Here is a 22,606-nt window from a genome sequence, read left to right as displayed (position 1 = left end):
AAAAACGGTAGCAACGACGTGGAATCTCTTGCGACGCCTGCGCCGAGAAACACCAAAATATTTGCACGGACAGACGCCCATATCTGTACGACGTGGGCGCGAAATTTGCTCCGGCACGGCAATGCGGACGTCGAGCCGCACAGTGCTCCGTTTGGAGCGCCAGGTCGGAAATGGCGTCCTTCCTTTCCGTAGGGAAACGGTAAGGTTTTCGGCTGGGCAAAGAAGAGGGGTCACGGGCTCACGGGCGTAAATTCGCGGCCGTGCGTATGCGCAACCGCCCGGGAATTGAAGCCGCTCATATGCGTTCCATGCGCGCGCCGACGCCGAGCGAGTTGCCTTGCCGCCCGTTTCCGTGAAGCCCCCGCCCGTCCTCGCACCGCATGTGAATGTGATCGCCTCCGTCCTCCTCCAGTCCTCTACCTCTATCTCTATCGCTGGTGCTCCCCCCCCCCCCCCCCGAGAGGCCAAACCCGTGGCTTGCTTGACAGGCGATGAATGGGGTGCCGACGCGCGCCGCCGCCACCGACCGCCATCTGATCACCGCGGGCCAGGGCCAGCTGTTACTCGCTGCGCCTCCACCGGAGGAACGGGCGGTGCGGGTTTAAGAAGAGGCCGCCGACGGGGCGAGATGAAGTCATGTACTTCCGATGGACGAGCTGAGGGGGAGGAGCAGCGGTTGCCGGGCGGAGGATGCTCCGGCTGGAGGTGTCGGGTGGAGGCCGTGATGGCCAAGGTAGAGCCCTCAGCCGGGTCCTCCGCTGCTCGCTCCAGGCCGGCCGCCTTGATGCCGCCGCCGCCTGCCGCTGCTGCTTCTCCGCCAACCTCGTCCCAGCCAAGGTAATCGATTGTGCTTGGTATACTTCTGAATTTACCTCACTCTCACTTGATTCCTCCCATGTACTCCTAATTGATTGCACAAGCATGCATGTTTCTCAAGTTCATTTTCTCAGTTCACTACTAGATTACTGGCTTTTGGCAAATTTCTTGGAAGCTGCCACTGTTTTCTGTCACCGAGTGTAAAACTGTTCCGAACATTCAGTCCCAACTCCGAACTGTAGAAACTTGAAGGCCATACAACTATTCAGGGGTAATAGATTAACGGTGCAAGTGCAGATGCAACATCGCTCGCCGTCCATCACAGGACTGGACAGTCGGTCATGATCATGCCTGCTACCACCTCGTTGTCTGCTTGCCTGCGGTATTAGCTAGCTTACGAAAAATAGTTCTATGGACGGACGGATAAATGCTGTGTGGCATGATGCATACGGACATCTAGCTCGACAGGAGTCACAGGAGGACACTCAAAGGACTATTCCCAAATTGCACGCCACAATGCCGGATTTGTCCGCACATAGCCACCCCCCATTATCCCCCACACCTCATGTCCTAGGATTCCCGCCTGCCTGCCTGCCTTCTCGTACCTGACAAATCTCTTGATTGCACCTGTACGGCTTGCTTCACTAAGTGGTAACTTAGCTAAGCAGTCCATACACCATTTCTTCAGTAATTTTGTTAGGCGGCATGCTGATCTGTGCTCATACCAACCATAGGTAGTTCTGAAGTTCTGATCACTGCAAGTGTTGGTAATTATGTCGATTCTCGTTGCAGATCAGGGGGCTCCTCGCGGAGCTGGCGATCGTGGAGGACGAGATATTCTACCTCGAGAAGAAGGTCGACGACCTGCGGACGCGCCTCCTCCGGGAGCGCAACTGGACACATCACTGCATTCTTCAGCAGCAGCAGCAGCAGCGGCAGCGACAGCAGGATTGGCCGCCGGGCCGGCACTCCGTTGGCCGGAGGGAGCTCCATGGCGGCGAGCAGCTCCCAAGGCTGCCTGGGCCCGGCGGCGGCGGGGGCAGCGCCAGCGGGATTGGCCGCGGGGCCGGCACTCCGTTGGCCGGAGGGAGCTCCATGGCGGCGAGCAGCTCCCAAGGCTGCCTGGGCCCGGCGGCGGCGGGGGCAGCGCCAGCGGGATTGGCCGCGGGGCCGGCACTCCGTTGGCCGGAGGGAGCTCCATGGCGGCGAGCAGCTCCCAAGGCTGCCTGGGCCCGGCGGCGGCGGGGGCAGCGCCAGCGGGATTGGCCGCGGGGCCGGCACTCCGTTGGCCGGAGGGAGCTCCATGGCGGCGAGCAGCTCCCAAGGCTGCCTGGTCCAGGCGGCGGCGATGGAGGAGGTCTCGAGCGTGAGAGCAAGGCCTCTGCTGGGTCTGTCTCTTCACAAGGTACAGATGAAATGAAATGTTCAGCAGACGCACTTTCAGAATTTATAGGTTGCTTAAACAGTTCTTGCAGAACAACTAGTTGATTCTGATTTTGAAATCTTTGGAGGACAGGCGAGGAGACTGATCAGAGCAGAAGAAGCAGCCACTCTTTCGAAAATCTTAGGCCTCCAGAAAGGAAAATCTGCTCGAGCAGTCCAAACAAGCTTTCGGAGGAGCTCATCAAGCTTACGGTGACCATCTTCCACAAGCTGAGCAGGACAACCAATCATGCAGAATCAGAGCTGGAGCTGAGCAGCGCGCCGAAGCTCAACATCACGTCCTGCATTGGCTCCTCCAGAAGCCTCGCCCCCAAGCTGTCGTCGTCGTCGTCGTCGAGCGACCGTGCGGCGCCGTCGCCCATCCGCTCCGTCAAGAGCCGTGCGGCAGCGGCCCCGGAGTGCGGCGGCGACGAAGGGGATGCGGCCGGCCCGTGCAATAGGTTCGTCGAGTTCACCCGGAGCTCGTTCGACTCCAGCCGCGTGCCGGTGTGCCTCGCTGACATCAAGAACTTGAGGTCAGAGCGTGAGACCCTGATCATTGTCATTGCCAGAGGACGGACAAATTTTAATTTGTTGCAAATGTACTATTTGAAAAATATATTTTTGTTTCTTCAGAGTGCTGATGAACAAGCTGTGCACCGTGGATCCGAGCTTCCTGACCAACAAGCAGAAGCTGGCCTTCTGGCTCAACATCTACAACTTCTGCGTGATGCATGTACGGGTTTAAGCTGAGCTGATTGCTGATCAACACATGAACACCATTAATCAGTTAATTGGTGAATACAGCTTTGCATCATACATAGCCTGATATATATGATCCACGAAGAAATTAACTGTGAATTTTGCCATGTTATCAAAATTTCAGGCATTTCTTCAGCACGGTCTGCCTCCATCGCCGGACAAGCTGCTGGCCCTGCTGAATCAGGCTTCAGTGAATGTGGGAGGAAGGGTGCTGAGCGTCCTGTCGATCGAGCGTCTGTTCCTCAGGCACCCCCCTGCAGAAGGCAACAGGCAGGTAACAAATCTATCCAGCGAATTCCACATCAATCTTGTAACCTGATTGATATTCTTGATCTTACGGATTAAGCAAATTACACAGTCGTATTATTGAACCTGAACATTTTGGATGTATGGAAAATTGGCTGAGAAGGGGATGATGATGGAGGAAGGGGAGAGGGACATGCAGCTCTGCTACGGGCTAGGGTACCCTGAGCCCAACGTCGTCTTCGCGCTCTGCAGGGGCAGCCGCTCCGCCCAACGTCGTCTTCGCGCTCTGCAGGGGCAGCCGCTCCTCGCCACCCGTACGTGTCAGCTCGACCGATCGCCATGGCTAACTGTTATTGCTGAGTTTGACATGATCGACGACGTACGAAGTGCAGGTCCGGGTGTACACGGCGGAGGAGGTGTCGAGCGAGCTGGAGGCGGCCAAGGTGGAGTACCTGGAGCGGTGCGTCCGCGTTGCCGGCGCGAGGAGGAAGAAGACGAAGTCGAAGGCCGCGGCGGCGGCGGCGACGATCGTGCTGCCGAAGCTGCTGCACTGGCACATGCGGTGCTTCGCCGACGACGTGGAGTCGCTGCTGGAGTGGGTCCACAGCCAGCTCCCGCGCGCCACCAGGGCGCCCGAGCTCAAGAGGGCCATCAGGGAACTCCTCCACCGCGGCAGGCCTCCGGCGCCGGAGAAGATGGTGGAGATCGAGCCTTACGACGCCGACTTCAGATACCTACTGCCCCTCGTCGCCTGAATGCATATACTGCCGTGCCGAGTGTATAGTAGTACGGATTAGGCTGCATATATATGGTGTCGTGCTGTCACCGACTACGTACGTACGTGTTGCTGCGTGTAGTTAAACTTATTTTTGTGTAGTTATTATTATATTTCATTATGTGTATATGTACGTGTGGTAGATGCATGAAGATATTAGATAAAGATAAATGGATGTTGCGCTTGTTGATGGCGACGCTGTGAAGAGGATTCCTCATAAGCTTCTGAGACATTTTTCAATTATATTAAAATTGTAGAGGTTGTTTTATGATGCTCAAATAAGAGAGGATGTACCGTGATATTCTAGTAACCAGGAGTACATAAATCAGAATGTAATGAACCATCCATCTCATAGTAATGACTCGACAAGCTTCAATCTGAAACACAAAAAAACTGCTGCTGAGCTACATTTCAACACTCCCCCTCACGTCTAGGCTATTTTAGTTCTTAGACGTGGGTTTGATGTAGGCTGCAGAATCGTTTTATAATACTGCGTTGGCAGGGTTTTGAACTCAAGACCTCTTGGCTTGGATACCATATTGAATTCATGCTCCAGCCAACTCATCCAAAAGTCCGAACTGATGGAGGAAGGCGGCAATATATTAAAATACTCCCCCTCACGTCTAAGCTATTTTAGTCCTTAGACGTGGGATTGATGTAGGCCGCAGAATCGTTTATTTAATACTGTATTGGCAGGGTCTTGAACTCAAGACCTCTTGGCTCGGATATCATATTGAATTCATGCTCCAGCCAACTCATTCAAAAGTCCGAACTGATGGAACGAGATGAGCAATATATTTCAACAATCCCTTACAACATGCCACCAAATGTCTGCACTAAAGAATCAAACTACATGATGACCTTGCTCATCCCAGGTCCAAAAAGTCCTGAAAAGAATTTTGATTTATTCATGGAGCCTCTTGCGGAGGAATTTCAAAAGCTATGGAGGGGTGTTCTCACTTGAGACCAATATAACAGCCCACTAGCTGATTTCTTTCCGTGTGCTGTTATAATTTGATGCATCCATGATTATCCGGCTTTGGACACTATGTCAGGGCGAACGACACATGGTTACAACGCATGTGTTCACCGTGATAAGAATCCGCTGTCATACGCAATACTTAGCAAGATATGTTACATTGGACACCGCCGTTTCCTTGCCAAGGACAAGCCGTGTCCTAGAAAATACCGAAGACTTGTGTTCGATGCAGCTCATGAAAATCGTGATGCGCCAAAGAGGCTATGATGAGTTGCATGAGGAATTACAGAAGGCCAGAGATATTACACCAGGAAACCATCCGGATAATGGTAGCGGGAAAAGGAAGCGTGGCAGGGCAGAAGAGAGATTATTGTTTACCCGCAGGTCCACTTTGTGGGACTTGGAGTATTGGAAAGATTTGGATATGTGGCATAATCTTGATGTGATGCACATCAAGAAAAATATATGTGACAACATTATCGGCACACTTCTTAATATTCAAGGCAAGACGAAAGATACCTTAAAATCTAGGATTGATTTGACACACCTGGGTATCAGATACGATTTGCAGGTGAGAGAAGATGGTTCATCACGGGATATGGCACCAGGTGTGTACGTCTTGAACAAGGTAAAAAGAAAAGAATCCTGCAAGGTCTTGTCACGTGTGAGATTCCCACATGGATTTGCTTCCAACCTTGAAAGAAGAGTCAGTGCAGATGAAAAACAAGATACAAGGGTTGAAAAACTCATGACTGCCACGTCCTACTTCAGGGTTTTACCTATTATCCTTAAAGGATTGGGCTGCCCTGACTTATACAGAGCAGTTACAGAGTTGATTCTTCAAGGAACTCCGCAATAGAAATATCAGGATATATGCTGTGCAGCGTCTTAGACACAAGGTACCAACTATCCTATGCAACCTTGAGAAAAACTAGCACAAATGCCCGTGCGTTGCAACGGGAAAAATTAAAATTTAGTGAAAAATTTATATGAAAAGAGCATTCATCGAACATGCAAGACGGGTCGTTGTTGCTGAATTTGATCCCACTCCTCGCGTGATGCATTTGTCCCATCAAGTTTTAGTCAGCTTGACTATAATATCTTCTATATAGACAAAATATATGTGGTCATTAGATTTCTGTTGAACTACATGTTGAATTAGAGATTCATTTGTCAAATAGAAGCTAAATGTAAAAATCTTAATCACAAATGCTATAGAAGATGCAAGGACTCTATTTCGACAGATCATGAGATACTGATTAATTGTATAAACCTTTTGAGGGAGAGGGAAAGAAGATGCAAGTAAAGTAATACAACTTCTTGGGCAAATATCCAAAGTAAATCAACTACTTACAATATAGACTTGTGACGAGAGTCTCTGCAGCACGCTACATGAAAAATACTTGCCTCACTATAATTGTTCCCTTCAAATTCAACTATGCGGCCCACTATGTTTCCTCTAAAATTAGTTGCAACTATGAGATGTGTTCTTTTGTTCTATTTCTAAGCAAATAAATTGCCTACACATAACTGACCAGATATAGAAACTTGCGAGATACGACATCATGTTGCATGTGTCACCTTTCTTTCCATGTAAGGATAGTTTCCTATAGGCCTTCTATCACAGAAACTTGTGAAATACCACTACGTGTTGCACCTGTTACCTTTTTTGCATTAGGTTATGTCATGCAAAGTTCTATTCTATTCTAAATCTTGCAACTTACAAAGTTACCATCCTAAAACCATCAGCTATTCTAATTTCAGTGGCTACCTAATTAACTACTCCTTCTGTATCTAAATATAAGATATTTCTGTAGGCTCTTATATTTTGATATGGAGGCAGTACTATATACATTCCAGATGTGTTTATGATCATGGTTGGAGTAGTTATTTCACAGAAGGATTTTTTCAAACTGTACTTCAAGAAGCTCGAAAGCCTTTAGTGCGATAAAGAATTTGGGATCTTTTGAACAACTGGACAAATTTTGAAGCTATAAGAACAAGAAAAACACTTGGGGTGTTGAGGTTCAGTCTTAATACAATCTACGCCAGAAATCTAAAGCCCAAATTCAGGAGCATTATTCCTCCAAATTCTACTTTTATTTTGGCTCTGTGTCGTGAAATTATAGTACACAGATGGATTTTGCATAATAATGAGAATAATCAGCATCAATTTCACATGTCTAACTAATAATCTGTAAAAGATCAGAGCACAAAATATATACAACACAAAGAGATGAAAGGAGCGCCAGATCATCAGTATTACCTCCACTGCAATGAAAACATAACACAAAAATATTAAAAACATAACAGACGCTGCAGTGCATACGGAGGTGCTGATGTGCTGACGGGAACTGCTAGGATTCAAGAACAGAGGGTTCCCCTGTTACCCCGACCATGGTGTGCATTAGCAGGTTTACCTGTGAGCACCTGCAACCTTGCAATGTTGATGGCTGAAGCATCATGGGCCGTGGGGAACCGAGATTGAGAAACAAAAGCAGGAGGTCGCCACGGAATAGGACTATAGGAGGACTGCATGGCGACCATATTGCACCAGGCGCGACCACCTGGCTCGCCGTTAGCGTAGCCACCGCCACCGTCTCGATGCATCGACGTGGCCACAAGCTCCGCCATGACTCGCCCATCCTTTCCGAGGAAGATCATGAGCTGGGACGCCGCAAGACAACCGAATCGATCGCGTCATCAACCTCAGGACTCCCCAACCGCCGCCGTCGATTTCACTACCGTCTAAGCACCTCCAACCCCGATGACCTGCTCTTCTGCATCCCCGTGTGCTCATCTTCCTCTCCCCTCGTCCCTACGGCTTGCGATCGCACTCTAGCCAGCCTCACCGTTTTAGACAGAGCTCACGACCGCCATGCTGCACAGCCGCCGTAGCCAGAGCAGGTTTCCGACACGTCCAAGCACGTAGGCGTGGTCCTAGTATTCCCAGGAACCCAAGGCGCTAGCTAGCTCACTTTGCCTCGAACTGCTTCGCCGTGGCCGTTGCAACCGAGCTCCGTCGTCTCTCGAGCTCGCCGCCGTTGCTGCTACAGGCCACCCTAGCACCTATCGGCTATCGCTGTGACTGTTCGATGCGCGCCAGCGCACAGAGCACTTTGAGCCCATGGGAAAACGTCCAGCGGCGACGACGCTGAGCGGAAGGGACGGGCCATGGAGGGATTGCATGAGGTGGGCGGGTCTAGGTGGAGCTCGGGAACTCCAGGTGGATGGGTCAGACAGGTCCGGTCGGTCTAGATCTGGAGCTCAGCAGCGATGGGAAAGCGGAGTCCGGTAGTAACCTGTAGGATCCTGACCGGCCGCACAAGCCAACGTCCGTCCGTGGTACGTGGGGCCAGCTCGTCCTTCCATTGTCTTAGCCCACCACGAGCTCCTCTTGGCATCAAATAGGTTCGAGGAGACACTATGGGATTGAAGAGGGGATTCATAGGATTATAGTTTGAGCTGTAAAAGGATTCCTGGCCTTGTTTCAGGCGATTCATCCGACGTGAGCTTCTGGGGTATCCACGCCCAAACGGACCGTGACAACCTAGGAAAAAAAACTGGTTTGTGGAGGAAGTATGAGACAGACATGAAGCAATCCTTCTTTCAAATCTCAGCCGTCAGTCTTTATGATAACGGTGGATATAAAGGATGACGTATGGAGAACTATGAAAGCTTCCGTCTTTTAATATTAGGTAAAGATATCCTGCAGCCTTCTTTGATGTAATATTGCATTTGACTGTTCATCTACCCAATGAGGCACTACTTAGAGGTCCAGTACAGTATGACTGGATGTACCCTATTGAAAGGCGGCTAGGCACTTTCAAGGGCTATGTTAGGAACAAAGTTAGATCTGAGGGTTCCATTGTAGAGACCTACATTGCTATAGAAGCATTGACATTCTGCTCAAAATACATTGAAACAGCTGACCAGCTTAGCAAAAAGGTGGTGAAAACAGCCCCGAGATCAATGTTTTCGATTGTTCTATTCGAGTTACAGGGAAGAGTCGACAATACGACAAACCTAAAGATTTGGACAAAATGGTTTGGTATGTGGCGAATAACTGTCCTGAGATTCTACCTTATATCGAGTAAGTGCTAAATACTGCAGCTTATACATCGTAATCTACTAAACTTGCAACACATTCTTATATATTTAGATATTTGAAGCGATCACTATGTTGTGTAGCATCTACAAAAAGGAGTTACCCGTGCAAAATCCAAGAAACATTGACAAACTGGTTAGGGCAGGATTTGCGAAATGGTTGAAGAGCCGTGTAAGATTTTGAATCGCACTGTCAGTTTTTTAATATATTGAGTACATAAGATGACCAACTTGTCTGTTTTCTAACCATAGGTTAAGAATATGCGAGAGGATGGGCAGGCAGTTAATGTTACCCTTTACGCATTAGCAATGGGTCCTGATACTCGGGTAAGACATTATGAATCTTGCATTGTTGGAGATGTGCGCTACAACACCCTTACACGAACGAAGGCAGGAAGACACAAAACAATGCCATCATGAGCATGGATACATACGATAAAGAGACAACTGAAATGTGTGCTAACATAATAGACATTGTTCAGTTGCAGTATATCTCCAGTTTCGAGGTTCATCGATGTGTGGTTTTGTTCTGCTGTCGTTGGTATAACCTGTTTTCAAAGATCGCAAAACCCAAATGTAACGCCCTCGATGCGGCTATATCTCCCACGTGTCGAAGCACGACTTAGAGGCATAACCGCATTGAAAGCAATGTCGCAAGTGAGGTAATCTTCACACAACCCATGTAATACATAAGGGAAAGAGATACATAGTTGGCTTACAATCGCCACTTCACACAATTACATGAATAAAGCATTACAACATCCAAATACAATCAAGGTCCGACTACGGAACCAAAATAAAAGAAGAACCCCAAATGCGACAAGGTCCCCGATCGACCCCAACTGGGCTCCACTACTGATCAACTAGAACGAAACAACACAAAGGACAAGATCTTCATCGAGCTCCCCTTGAGCTTGGTTGCGTCATCTGCACGGACTCATCGGCACCTGCAAGCTGGTTTTGGAAGTATCTGTGAGTCACGGGGACTCAGCAATCTCACACCCTCGCGATCAAGACTATTTAAGCTTATAGGAAGGGTAAAAGGTATGAGGTGGAGCTTGCAGCAAGAGACTAGCATATATGGTGGCTAACTTACGCAAATGAGAGCGAGAAGAGAAGGCAAAAGTACAGTCGAACAACTATGATCAAGAAGTGATCCTAGAACAACCTACGTCAAGCATAACTCCAACACCGTGTTCACTTCCCGGACTCCGCCGGAAAGAGACCATCACGGTTACACACGCGGTTGATGTATTTTAATTAAGGTCAACTTCAGGTTTTCTACAACCGGAGATTAACAAATTCCCATCTGCCCATAACCGCGAGCACGGCTTTCGAAAGTTCAAAACCCTGCAGGGGTGTCCCAACTTAGCCCATCACAAGCTCTCACGATCAACGAAGGATATTCCTTCTAGCGGGAAGACCCGATCAGACTCGGAATCCCGGTTACAAGACATTTCGACAATGGTAAAACAAGACCAGCAACACCGCCCGAATGTGCCGACAAATCCCGATAGGAGCTGCACATATCTCTTTCTCAGGGCACACTCAGATTGTCCTAGGTACGGGTAGGCCAGCCCAGAGTTGCCCCTGGTGGCCACCGGCAGCTGACAGGTTGGACCAACACTCAGAGGAGCACTGGCCCGGGGGGGGGGGGGGTAAAATAATGATGACCCTCAGGAGCGCGACTCCCAAGGGAAAGAAAAGGCTAGGTGGCAAATGGTAAAACCAATGTTGGGCAATTGCCGGAGGAGTTTTACTCAAGGCGAACTGTCAAGGGGTTCCCATAATAGCCCAACCGCGTAAGGAACACAAAATCCGGGAACATAACACCGATATGACGGAAAACTAGGGCGGCAAGAGTGGAACAAAACACCAGGCATAAGGCCGAGCCTTCCACCCTTTACCAAGTATATAGATGCATTAATTAAATAAGATATATTGTGATATCCCAACAAGTAAACATGTTCCGAACAAGGAACAACATCTCCATGTTCCAACAAGGTACAAACTTCAATCTTCACCTGCAACTAACAACGCTATAAGAGGGGCTGAGCAAAGCGGTAACATAGCCAAACAACGGTTTGCTAGGACAAGGTGGGTTAGAGGCTTGGTTCAACAATATGGGAGGCATGATAAGCAAGTGGTAGGTATCGTAGCATAGACATAGCAAAAGAGCGAGCAACTAGCAAGCAAAGATAGAAGTGATTTCGAGGGTATGGCCATCTTGCCTGAAATCCCGCAAGGAAGAAGAGCGAGTCCATGAAGAAGACAAACGGAAGTAGTCGAACGGTTCCTCACAAACGCGACGTTAACGGAACCAAACCGAAGAAGCAACACCGGAATGAAGCACACAACATAGTAAATAAACAACACATGGACATGGCATGATGCACAACCAAGTATGATGTATGTCCGGTTTAATGATACATGGCATGGCATGGCAAAATGCACAAACAATCCTACAAATTAAGTGGAGCTCATTATGCAACGGAGTTGCATATTGAAGAAAACACCACATGACTTATTTAGTTCTCTCTCGTTTATGTACCCAACAAGATTAAATGTTGATTAACATGGCAAGAGGGTGAAGCAAAATAAAACTACATATCTAGTCAAGTTTAAATGAGGCCGGAAGCAACGAACAACAATTCCGGTAAATCCCCATATGCATATATTGGTTTGGTACTGTTCTGCCCCAATCATAATTTTAGAGTTATTAAACATGCGAAGTAAGGCCACCGTGTTAAACTAGGCATTTTTCTACCCCATTTACATATAAAGATTATTAAAATCAGAGCTACGGTTATTTAGTTACGAATTAAAGCATTTTAACATGGCATAGAAGTAAATTTAACCAAACATCATTTTAAATATTTTAAACTTGGTTGAAAGTTGGATATTATGAAACTAGATGAAATTCTGGTCAAGTTACATATATTAAGTTTTTACATGTGATGCTTAGTTTGTGAGTTAAAATATGCCTGAAGTCTAGGGGCTTTTCTGCATAACAGGCAGCAAATGGATAAAAGCAAAATTCGCAGGTCCAGGAAAAAAACATAGGGGCCGAAACTAGTGCAAGATGGGCCAACAGAGAGGAGGGGCTGGGGGATCTGCTCACAGCGGGCCTTGGGCCGGTTGGCAGATCTGGCCTAGTGCGGACGGAGCGGGTGCAGCAGGCCGACTTGGCACAGGCCGGGCCCTGCGCTGGGTATCGGCCCATGGGGAGGTGGCCGCGGTCAACAAAGGGAGTGGGTCGAGCAGTTCGTGCTCGTCCTCGAAGCAGGACGACGACGGCGGCCTAGCGCAACTCCGGCGAGGTCCAGGGGCGTGGGACAGCCAGAGACGAGGTCGGGAACGGATGCGAGGCGGTGGAGGACGATGGATCCGGAGGCAGCGGCTTTCGCTTCCGGGCGGATCCAGCAGCGGTGGTCGAGGGCGGCGCCGAGGGAGCTCCGGTGCCGGCGAACTCCCATGGCGGCGGTGGCGGTTACCTGCTGGAGAACGGTTTGACTGGGGGGTGAGAGGAAGACGTGCTAAGGAGAAGGAAGAGAGGAGGAGGCGAACGACAGGGACGACAAGACCTGGGTGGCGGAGGAGGTCGTCGGCGGGCGTGCTCCAGCGGCCTTGGTCGCCGGCGGCGGACGGCAGGGCGACAGGGAGAGGAGATCGGGGCTCCCCCGATCTGGATCGAAGGTTGCGGCGCGCGGGGTCAGGGACGGGCCCCGATGGGCTCCGCGGGCTTGCCCCGGGCCTGGGCGGGCCACGGCGGCGTGGGACGCCAGGAGGGACGCGTAGCGGCACGGGAGAGGCCACAGTGGGCGGCTGGCGGCGGCGCAGCCACTCACGGCTTGCCAAGTGGCAGGGTGCGGCTGGGCGGCGCCGGAAAACAAGGTGGAGGCGGCGGCTGATGGTTTGGGGCGCGGAATTATAGGAGGAGTGGTAGGTAGCTGCCCAAAATGGAAGGGGAGGTGGTTTATATAGGGCAGGGGGTTACGATTAGGGTTTGGAGGGGTTTTGAGAGCGTTTCGGAGCGTCTGATCGCGATCCGGTGGTTCCGATCCAAGGGGGGGTTTAGAGAGCTAGTTGTGGGCTGAGAGAAGAGAATAGAGAGAGGCCCGGCGATTGCTTTGGAGACCAAAACATCCGACGATAGACCGGCTATACTGCTGCTATAGTTTAATTGTTGGGCAATCAAACGAACTCCGAATGCGATGAAACTTGACAGGCGGTCTATCTACACTAAAATAAAACCACACGCCAAGTTTCAACCCATTCCGAGAACATTTTCCGGCCACTTATTAAATATTATTTCGGACATGCCGCGGGCGCATGCAAGTGTGTCTGGGCTTAGAACGGACAACGAACGGAACTGGGGGAACCCGGACGGATGCAAGTTTTGAAAACATGATGATGCAGTGCATATGATGACATGACAAGATGCAACACGCAAGCAAATGACAAGGCAACAACAGCGAATAACTGGACGACACCTGGCGCAACGGTCTCGGGGCGTTACACCAAAGCTGATGATGATATCAAATCCATCAATGTCAAGGCGGTGTACCACACCGAAGAGCCTTTTATTTTGGCAAATCAAGCAATATAGATATTTTTGTTGGAAGACACATTTGCACATATCGATGACTGGAGAGTATTGCAAAAGTTTGAGCAGAGGAATTCGTTTAATGAAGTTGCACAACAAGATGATGCTTACACTGCTCCCAATGTAGAAGATTCCATAGATGTTCGTAGTATCTTTGAGAACCATCACATCAATAATGTTGGCAGAAAGATCCTCTGTCGGGCTATGGACGTACAAGAGTTGATCAATAAGAAGCCAATGTTCGAGGACATTGTGAATGAAGAAGAAGATGACACTGGGGGAATTATGACTTAGATTGATACACATGGCAAAGGTGTTGACGCTGCTACTGCGGATGATGATTAGATTGCTTTTGTCGTATTTGCCACTGAGAAGACGACTTTTTATCTACTATGTGAAATTGTGTTTGCTATGACAACTGAAACCTGATGAAGTTATTGTTTAGTATTTTGCTGTGAGAACATCACTTATTATGTATGTTGATTTGTGTTTGGTGATTGTATGACAACTAAAACATGATGACATTGTTGTTTAGTTGTACTCATATTTGGCTGTGAAACTTGTATTCCATGACATAGTTTGTTGTTGGACTGCAATTTGCTCTACGTCTTTGAATGAGAAGAAAGCCGACCTGACAGGGCTTCTGCTTATTTATTTATTAACAAAAGGGCCTCCGTTATTTATTTATTTATGAGCAAAATGGGATACCCCCCGATTTCTGTTAATAGAAATCATTAGATGTTCACAACACTACGCCCAGCCTGCTAAACAGGTTTCACTCATTACTAGTTTTAGCAAAGTGCTCATGTCATAGCCACTGAATACATCACGAGTGCTACATACACTGCAAATAAAGAGACAACCATCCTACAGAGCACAACGATCTTGCCCATTATCTTCACAACCCATTTCATCTCATCATTGCTGCCAAGGCCGTTCAGCAGCTGTTGCTTGGTCATGATCAGATGAACTGCATCTTTAACCTTCTGCTCCGCATCTTCCTCTTACGTCGTTCCTTCAGTTACTTGTCCAACACCCCAACCTGCTGGTATTGGGATTCCTCGGCTAACTAAATAATCAGCGTAATTCCATCCCCCCACATCAGCAACTTCCCAGAAATACAAATCACACGAATCTTCCCTTTTCTGCACGAATCAAATTGGAAGATCATCAACCAAACTATTAAAAAAATCAGCAAATGAAAGCAGGTGAACAACTTAAACATATTATTACCCCATGGTTTGGGCATTTGTAGAAGCCTCGGTCAGGGTTGAGGATTGTAGCTGAGACGCGACGGATGACTTTGCGTGATTTGCAGCAGTGGCACCACACCAACGGCAGCCGGTTGCGATGAGCAACCAGCTGCGGTGAGTGTGCCGGCAGGGGTGTGATGAGACCCACAGGCGGTGGTACGGGTGGTGACTTGGCGCACATCTGGTTGTTGCCTCGATTGCCTGCTGAAGAGCAGGTGGACGACCCAGCGGACATGGTTGCTGCGGACGGAGCTTCTGATGCTTGGCAGAGTAACTAGAGAGGAGGAGAAGCGAACGTTCGATATGTCAGTTTCATTACTTGCAGAGTAGCATAGCACTATATATTGTCTTAGTCTAGATTTGGATTTGAACCAGCTACAAGAGCATGTCTCTCTCTTTTTTCTAAAACTCAGCAACATCTCTTTACTGGTACACTAGTTTGTTCTGTACGCCTTCTCAAGTCTTTGATTTTCGGGAATGTCATGTGGCAAACATTCCCTGGGAGGAGGACAACAAACGAACGCATTTTCTTGGAAGTTTTAGTTGCGACTCAAGACCAAACGATGGCAGATCAGGTATGCTATCTGGCGAACGAGCCCAAATTTTCTTTTCTACCTAAGAAAGTATGCTATGTGGTGTCGGCTTAGTCAACAAACGATTGTGGCAACCTTGACCTTTGGATTGACATTCAACGTCTGTCGTGCTTCTTCAGTCTCTTCTTCCTCGAGCCGCCAAAGCCAAATCAGCGCTGGCAGGATCACCTGCTCCTGCCTCCCATGACTGTTTGTGCTGCCGCGCACGCATCGCGGCCACATCGCACCCTAAAACTCTGGCGCATCTTCCCCAGCTCCCGTTTGTTCCTGTCTGAGGCCTCACCATCGTCCTACGCCTTGGTTTGCTCGCTGCCGCACCGCCCTCCGGTGTTGTCAGCATGGTCAACAACCGAGAGGAACAAGGAGATGACTGTACATGGTGAGGATGACAATAGGGACCTACTAGGATATGGCAGTACGCAAGCAAGTGCCTCCTTTATTACAAGGAAAAATGGTTCCCCCTGATGGTTTCCTGAAATCTGGGTTGCACGCAACATAGTCAATAAGTGAGATAACTGCACAAGGAGCGGCTGACACCCGCGACCCAGTAGCTCGCGCAGTATTTTTTTGTTTTTGGGACGGAGCAGGGTATTAACTAGGTTGTGCGGGAGCTGTGGCCCGTCTAGCCTAGGCTTTTATTTCATATGTTTACCTCATAACCAACCCAGTTTTTTTCTTTCTGAAAATGGCTAGCCCAGCTATTTTTGTTTTTTGCAGAATACCCAACGCATGCCTACTTGCTTTCACGCCCTGCTGGGCCAGAAATCTTTCAAGACGAGGAGGGATGCATTCGGATTGCCCAAAAAAGGGCTATACGTAAAATAGAAATGGTTGTAAATTGAGAAAATACAGCAAACATGCAATTAGGTCCAAATTAATTTTTTATTTCGGATTTTGATATTTTAAATTTCATTGTTTTTGCAGGTAAAATTTCATTGGATTTAAATAAATGTATATTTAATTTTTAAATTAATTTGAATCTGGCTAGAAATTTCGGGCTGTATGCTATTTGCGACAGATTTGGAAGCTGACTTGTGGGTCTACTAGGCTGTCGTGTACGCAAGGCTTTGTCAACTTAGTCCACAAACAATTCTAGCAGCAGTGACCAATGGATGTCAATCCAACGGTCGTGCTGCTTCTTCAATATCTGATCTTCTTGCTCCAGCCGCCTAAACCAGCGCTGGTTAGACCGCCTGCTCCCGCCTTCCGTGGCTGCTGTGCTGCCGCACAGGCCTCACCGCCCCACCCTACTCCCATCGCTGGCCGGACCATTCCTCTACTCACCCACACCTCCTATTATTTTTCGGCGATGGCAGCCGAACCAGTAAACCCTCATACTCCCCACCGCATGGGCAACCACTTCCGAGTCTTCCCCGACTCCGGGTCGTTCCCTTCCTAGGCCTCTCCATCGTCCACCGCGTTGGTGCTCTCGACGCGGCGTGGTCAACGTAGTCAACAAACGACAACCATCGGAAGAGGGATGTACGTGGATCGGATGACAGTAGGGATCCATATGGTCCACGGCCACATGCTAGCAAGTGCCTACTTATTACGTGAATAAATGATTCCTTCCGCTGACAGGCGGGACCCACCATCTACATCTCCGCACGCAAGCAAGTGCCTCTTTATAACATGGAAAAAAGTTTCCTCCCTCTAACAGCTGAGACACACTAGCTACATCTTCACACACAAGAAAGTGCCTCCTTATTACGCAAGAAAAATGATTCCTCCCACTGCTAGCTGGGACCCACCCGATTTGGAGGCTGACTTGTGGGCCTACTAAGTTGACGCGTATGCATCGCTTTGTCAACTTAGTCAACAAAACGATTCTAGCAGCAGTGACCGTTGAATGTTAATCCAACCGCCATGCTGCTTCTTCAACCTCTGATCTGCTTGCTCCAGCTGCCCAAACCAGCTCCGGCCGTACCACCTGCTCCCGCCTCCCGCGGACGGCTATGCTGCCGCGTATTCATCACCTCCCCACCTACTCCCACCACTGGCCGGGCCTTCCCTTTACTCACCCACACCCCTGTTATTTTTCGGCGATGACAACCTCACACCGCAGCCGAACCAGTCAACCCTCATACTCCCTCTTTCACGTGGGAAGCCACTGCCATGTCTTCCCAGGCTCCGGTTCGTTCCCTTCCTAGGCCTCACCGTCGTCCACCGCGTTGGTGCTCTCGGCACGGTGTCGTCAATGTGGTCAACGAACGACAACCATGAAAAGAGGACTGTACGTGGTGAGGATGACAGCTGGACCCACCAGGCACATCTTCGCATGCAAAGAAGTGCCTTCTTATTACGCGAAAAATGATTCCTCCCCCTGACAGCTGGGACCCACCAGCTATATCTTCGCACGCAAGGAAGTGCGTTCTTATCCTCCCTGATTGCTAGGACCCACCAGGTCGAAGCATACGTACCGTTGTCTGTGTGGTCGCAGATGTGTACGTACATACCGGTCGATCGGTCCACGATGAACCGTGGCGGAGTAAGGAGCGGTAGCAGTTCAGGTAGTCTCGTCTAAATACTGTACACATACGACAACTGCGCTGCAAAAAAGACGGCCACGTACATACATACAGGCGTGGTCTCAAACATGTACAATGACGATGCCCTATTCATCGGCAGCCAACCAGCTGGGTCGGAACAGGGAAATAGTGTCATGTTCATCGGGAGGCAACCGACTGGGTTGGTATGCATCCTGTTCAACGGGAAACAACCAGCTTGGAGAGAACAGCCGGAACGGGGTCTAGCATACCACAGTATGGAGGAAACGGCCTTCTGTTCGACCGCCTACGGTCGAAACAGGATCCTGTTCATCGCGACGGACTTCTGTTTGAGCTCCTACTGTCGAAACGGGGTCCTATTAATCGGGAGTGGTCTGGCGTACCACAAAACAGAGGAAACAGACTTCTATTCGACCGCCTACGGTCAAAACAGGGTCCTGTTCGTCGGGAGGGGTGTGGCGTACCGCAAAATGGGACTCCACGGGCTATTGTTCATCCACCGTCGACTTCCTCCAGCCTCCACAAACTACTGATCATCCAGTCTCCACCATCTACTATTCATCCAGCCTCCACGGGGTCCTGTTCATCCACCCCATACTGGCTGGGTGTGGCGTACCGCGGCACTGCCTCCTCGGGTTCCTGTCCATTAAGCGGCAACCGCCTACTACCACGGGTTCCTGTTCATCCAGCGGGAACCACCTACACGGCCAGGGTCCTGTTCATATCCAAACCCCACCGGGAGTTCATCCACATGCAACCAACCGTCTAGGTCGATCGACTCAGCACGTCTCGACTCGTTCTATGTATCGTGCGGGCGGCTGCAATGGGAACTGTTCATCGTGAGGCAACCCAACACACCGCCTGGCTACGTCTCGCACGGGGGCTCGATCAGCTTTAGTATAAGCAGCAGTAGCAATCGACCGCTCGGGTTCAGTTAGCAGCACCATCGAAGGAATCGCTCGGGTCCAGTTAGCAGCGAAGGGATTGATCGGCTTCAGTATGTAGTGGGATCGATCGATGATCGCTTGGGTTCAGTAAGCGAACGCCTCGCTCGGGTTCAGTTAGCGAGCGCCTCGCACAATCGAGCGTATGAGAGAAACGCGCAAACCACACTACATGCTTGGCCCCAACGACCCACCATAACCGGGAACTCCGCGAAAATTTCCTCGCCCTCACTTCTACCACAAATTTTTATGTCATGGACTGTTGGAAATATGCCCTAGAGGCAATGATAAAATGCTTATTATTGTATTTCCTTGTTCATGATAATTGTCTATTGTTCATGCTATAATTGTATTAACTGGAAACCGTAATACATGTGTGAATACATAGATCACAACATGTCCCTAGTAAGCCTCTAGTTGACTAGCTCGTTAATCAATAGATGGTCATGGTTTCCTGACCATGGACATTGGATGTCATTGATAACGGGATCACATCATTAGGAGAATGATGTGATGGACAAGACCCAATCCTAAGCATAGCGCAAGATCGTGTAGTTCGTCTGCTAAAGCTTTTCTAATGTCAAGTATCTTTTCCTTAGACCATGAGATTGTGCAACTCCCGGATACTGTAGGAATACTTTGGGTGTGCCAAACGTCACAACATAACTGGGTGACTATAAAGGTGCACTACGGGTATCTCCAAAAGTGTCTGTTGGGTTGGCACGAATCGAGACTGGGATTTGTCACTCCGTATGACGGAGAGGTATCTCTGGGCCCACTCGGTAAGACATCATCGTAATGAGCTCAATGTGATGAAGGGTTGGTCATGGGATGATGTGTTACGGAACGAGTAAAGTGACTTGCCAGTAACGATATTGAACGAGCTATTGGGATACCGACGGTCGAATCTCGGGCTAGTAACATACTGATTGACAAAGGGAATTGTATATGAGATTGCTTGAATCCTCGACATCGTGGTTCATCCGATGAGATCATCGTGGAACATGTGGGAGCCAACATGGGTATCCAGATTCCGCTGTTGGTTATTGGCCGGAGAGTTGTCTCGGTCATGTCTGCATGGTTCCCGAACCCATAGGGTCTACACACTTAAGGTTCGATGACACTACAGTTATTAGGAAGACTTGTATGTGATTACCGAATGTTGTTCGGAGTCCCGGATGAGATCCCGGACGTCACGAGGAGTTCCGGAATGGTCCGGAGGTGAAGATTTATATGTGGGAAGTTGTCATACGGTCACCGGAAAGGTTCGGGGGCATATCGGTATTGTACCGGGGCCACCGGAGGGGTTCCGGGGGTCCATCGGGAGGGGCCACCTCTCCCGGAGGGCCTTATGGGCTGTAGGTGGAAGGGAACCAGCCCCTAGTGGGCTGGGGCACCAACCCCCCAAGGGCCCATGCGCCTAGGGTTGGGGGAACCCTAAAGGGCCCCCCCTTTGGCTTGGGGGGCAAGCCCCCTCCCCCTTGGCCGCCCCCCTCTAGATCTCATCTAGAGGGGGCCGGCCCCCTTCCCCCTTTCTCCTATAAATAGAGGGGCAAGGGGAGGGCTGCACAACACATCAAAGGCGCAACCCCTCCCCTCCCCAACACCTCTCCTCCTCCGTTAAGAGCTTGGCGAAGCCCTGCCGGAGTACTGCCGCTCCACCACCACCACGCCGTCGTGCTGCTGTTGGAGCTCTCTTCCTCAACCTCTCCCTCCTCCTTGCTGGATCAAGGCACGGGAGACGTCTCCGCTCCGTACATGTGTTGAACGCGGAGGTGCCGTCCGTTCAGCGCTAGGATCATCGGTGATTTGGATCACGACGAGTATGACTCCATCAACCCTGTTCTCTTGAACGCTTCCGCTCGCGATCTACAAGGTTATGTAGATGCACTCCTCTCCCTCTCGTTGCTAGATGACTCCATAGATTGATCTTGGTGATGTGTAGAAAATTTTAAATTTCTGCTACGTTCCCCAACAGTGGCATCATGAGCTAGGTCTATGCGTAGTTTCTATGCACGAGTAGAACACAAGTTGTTGTGGGCGTCGACTTTGTCAATTTACTTGCTATTACTAGTCTTATATTGATTCGGCGGCATCGTGGGATGAAGCGGCCCGGACCGACCTTACACGTACGCTTACGTGAGACTGGTTCCATCGACTGACATGCACTAGTTGCATAAGGTGGCTAGCGGGTGTCTGTCTCTCCCACTTTAGTCGGATCGGATTCGATGAAAAGGCTCCTTATGAAGGGTAAATATAAATTGGCATATCACGTTGTGGTTTTGGCGTAGGTAAGAAATGTTCTTGCTAGAAACCTATAGCAGCCACGCAAAAACTTGCAACAACAATTAGAGGACGTCTAACTTGTTTTTGCAGCATATGCCGTGTGATGTGATATGGCCAAAAGGATGTGATGAATGATATATGTGATGTATGAGACTGATCATGTTCTTGTAATAGGAATCACGACTTGCATGTCGATGAGTATGACAACCGGCAGGAGCCATAGGAGTTGTCTTAATTTATTTATGACCTGCGTGTCAATGAAAATGCCATGTAATTACTTTACTTATTGCTAACTGTTAGCCATAGTAGTAGAAGTAATATTTGGCGAGACAACTTCATGAAGACACGATGATGGAGGTCATGGTGTCATGCCGGTGACAATGATGATCATGGCGCCCCGAAGATGGAGATCAAAAGGAGCGAAATGATATTGGCCATATCATGTCACTATTTGATTGCATGTGATGTTTATCATGTTTTACATCTTATTTGCTTAGAACGACGGTAGCATAAATAAGATGATTGTTGGGGAACGTAGCAGAAATTCAAAATTTTCTACGCATCACCAAGATCAATCTATGGAGTAATCTAGCAACGAAGGGAAGGAGAGTACATCTACATACCCTTGTAGATCGCTAAGCGGAAGCGTTCAAGTGAACGGGGTTGATGGAGTCGTACTCGTCGTGATCCAAATCACCGATGATCCTAGTGCCGAACGGACGGCACCTCCGTGTTCAACACACGTACAGCCCGGTGACGTCTCCTATGCCTTGATCCAACAAGGGGAGAAGGAGAGGTTGGGGAAGACTCCATCTAGCAGAAGCACGACGGCGTGGTGGTGGTGGAGGAGCGCGGGACTCCAGCAGGGCTTCGCCAAGCACTACGAGAGACGAGGAGGGAGAGGGGTAGGGCTGCGCCAACAGGAAGAGCAAATCACATGTGTTGGGCAGCCCCAAACCTCAAGTATATATAGGGGGATGGGTGGGGCTGCGCCCCCACCTAGGGTTCCCTCCCTAGGGGTGGCGGCAGCCCCCAGATCCCATCTGGGAGGCGGCCAAGGGGGAGAGAGAGGGGGGCGCACCTAGGGTGGGCCTTAGGGCCCATCTGTGCCTAAGGTTTGCCCCCTCTCCTCTTGAGGACGCCTTGGGCCTTGGTGGGAGGCGCCCCAGACCACATAGGGGCTGGTCTCTTCCCACTTATGGCCCACGCAAGCCTCTGGGGCTGGTGGCCCCTCCCGGTGGACCCCCGGACCCCTCCGGTGGTCCCGGTACACTACCGGTGATGCCCGGAACACTTCCGGTGGCCAAAAC

The 22,606-nt window shown here is 49.7% G+C and overlaps 1 pseudogene; it reads left to right on the top strand.

Annotated features, from left to right (window-relative positions):
- The first annotated feature begins 628 nt into the window (after window positions 1-628).
- On the top strand, window positions 629-4,226 carry LOC125546602 (annotated as a pseudogene).
- The last annotated feature ends 18,380 nt before the right edge of the window (window positions 4,227-22,606 follow it).

This window comes from Triticum urartu, chromosome 3 (assembly GCF_003073215.2).
Source record: "Triticum urartu cultivar G1812 chromosome 3, Tu2.1, whole genome shotgun sequence".
Lineage (NCBI taxonomy): Eukaryota > Viridiplantae > Streptophyta > Magnoliopsida > Poales > Poaceae > Triticum > Triticum urartu.
This window is presented reverse-complemented; position numbering and strand designations above follow the sequence as displayed.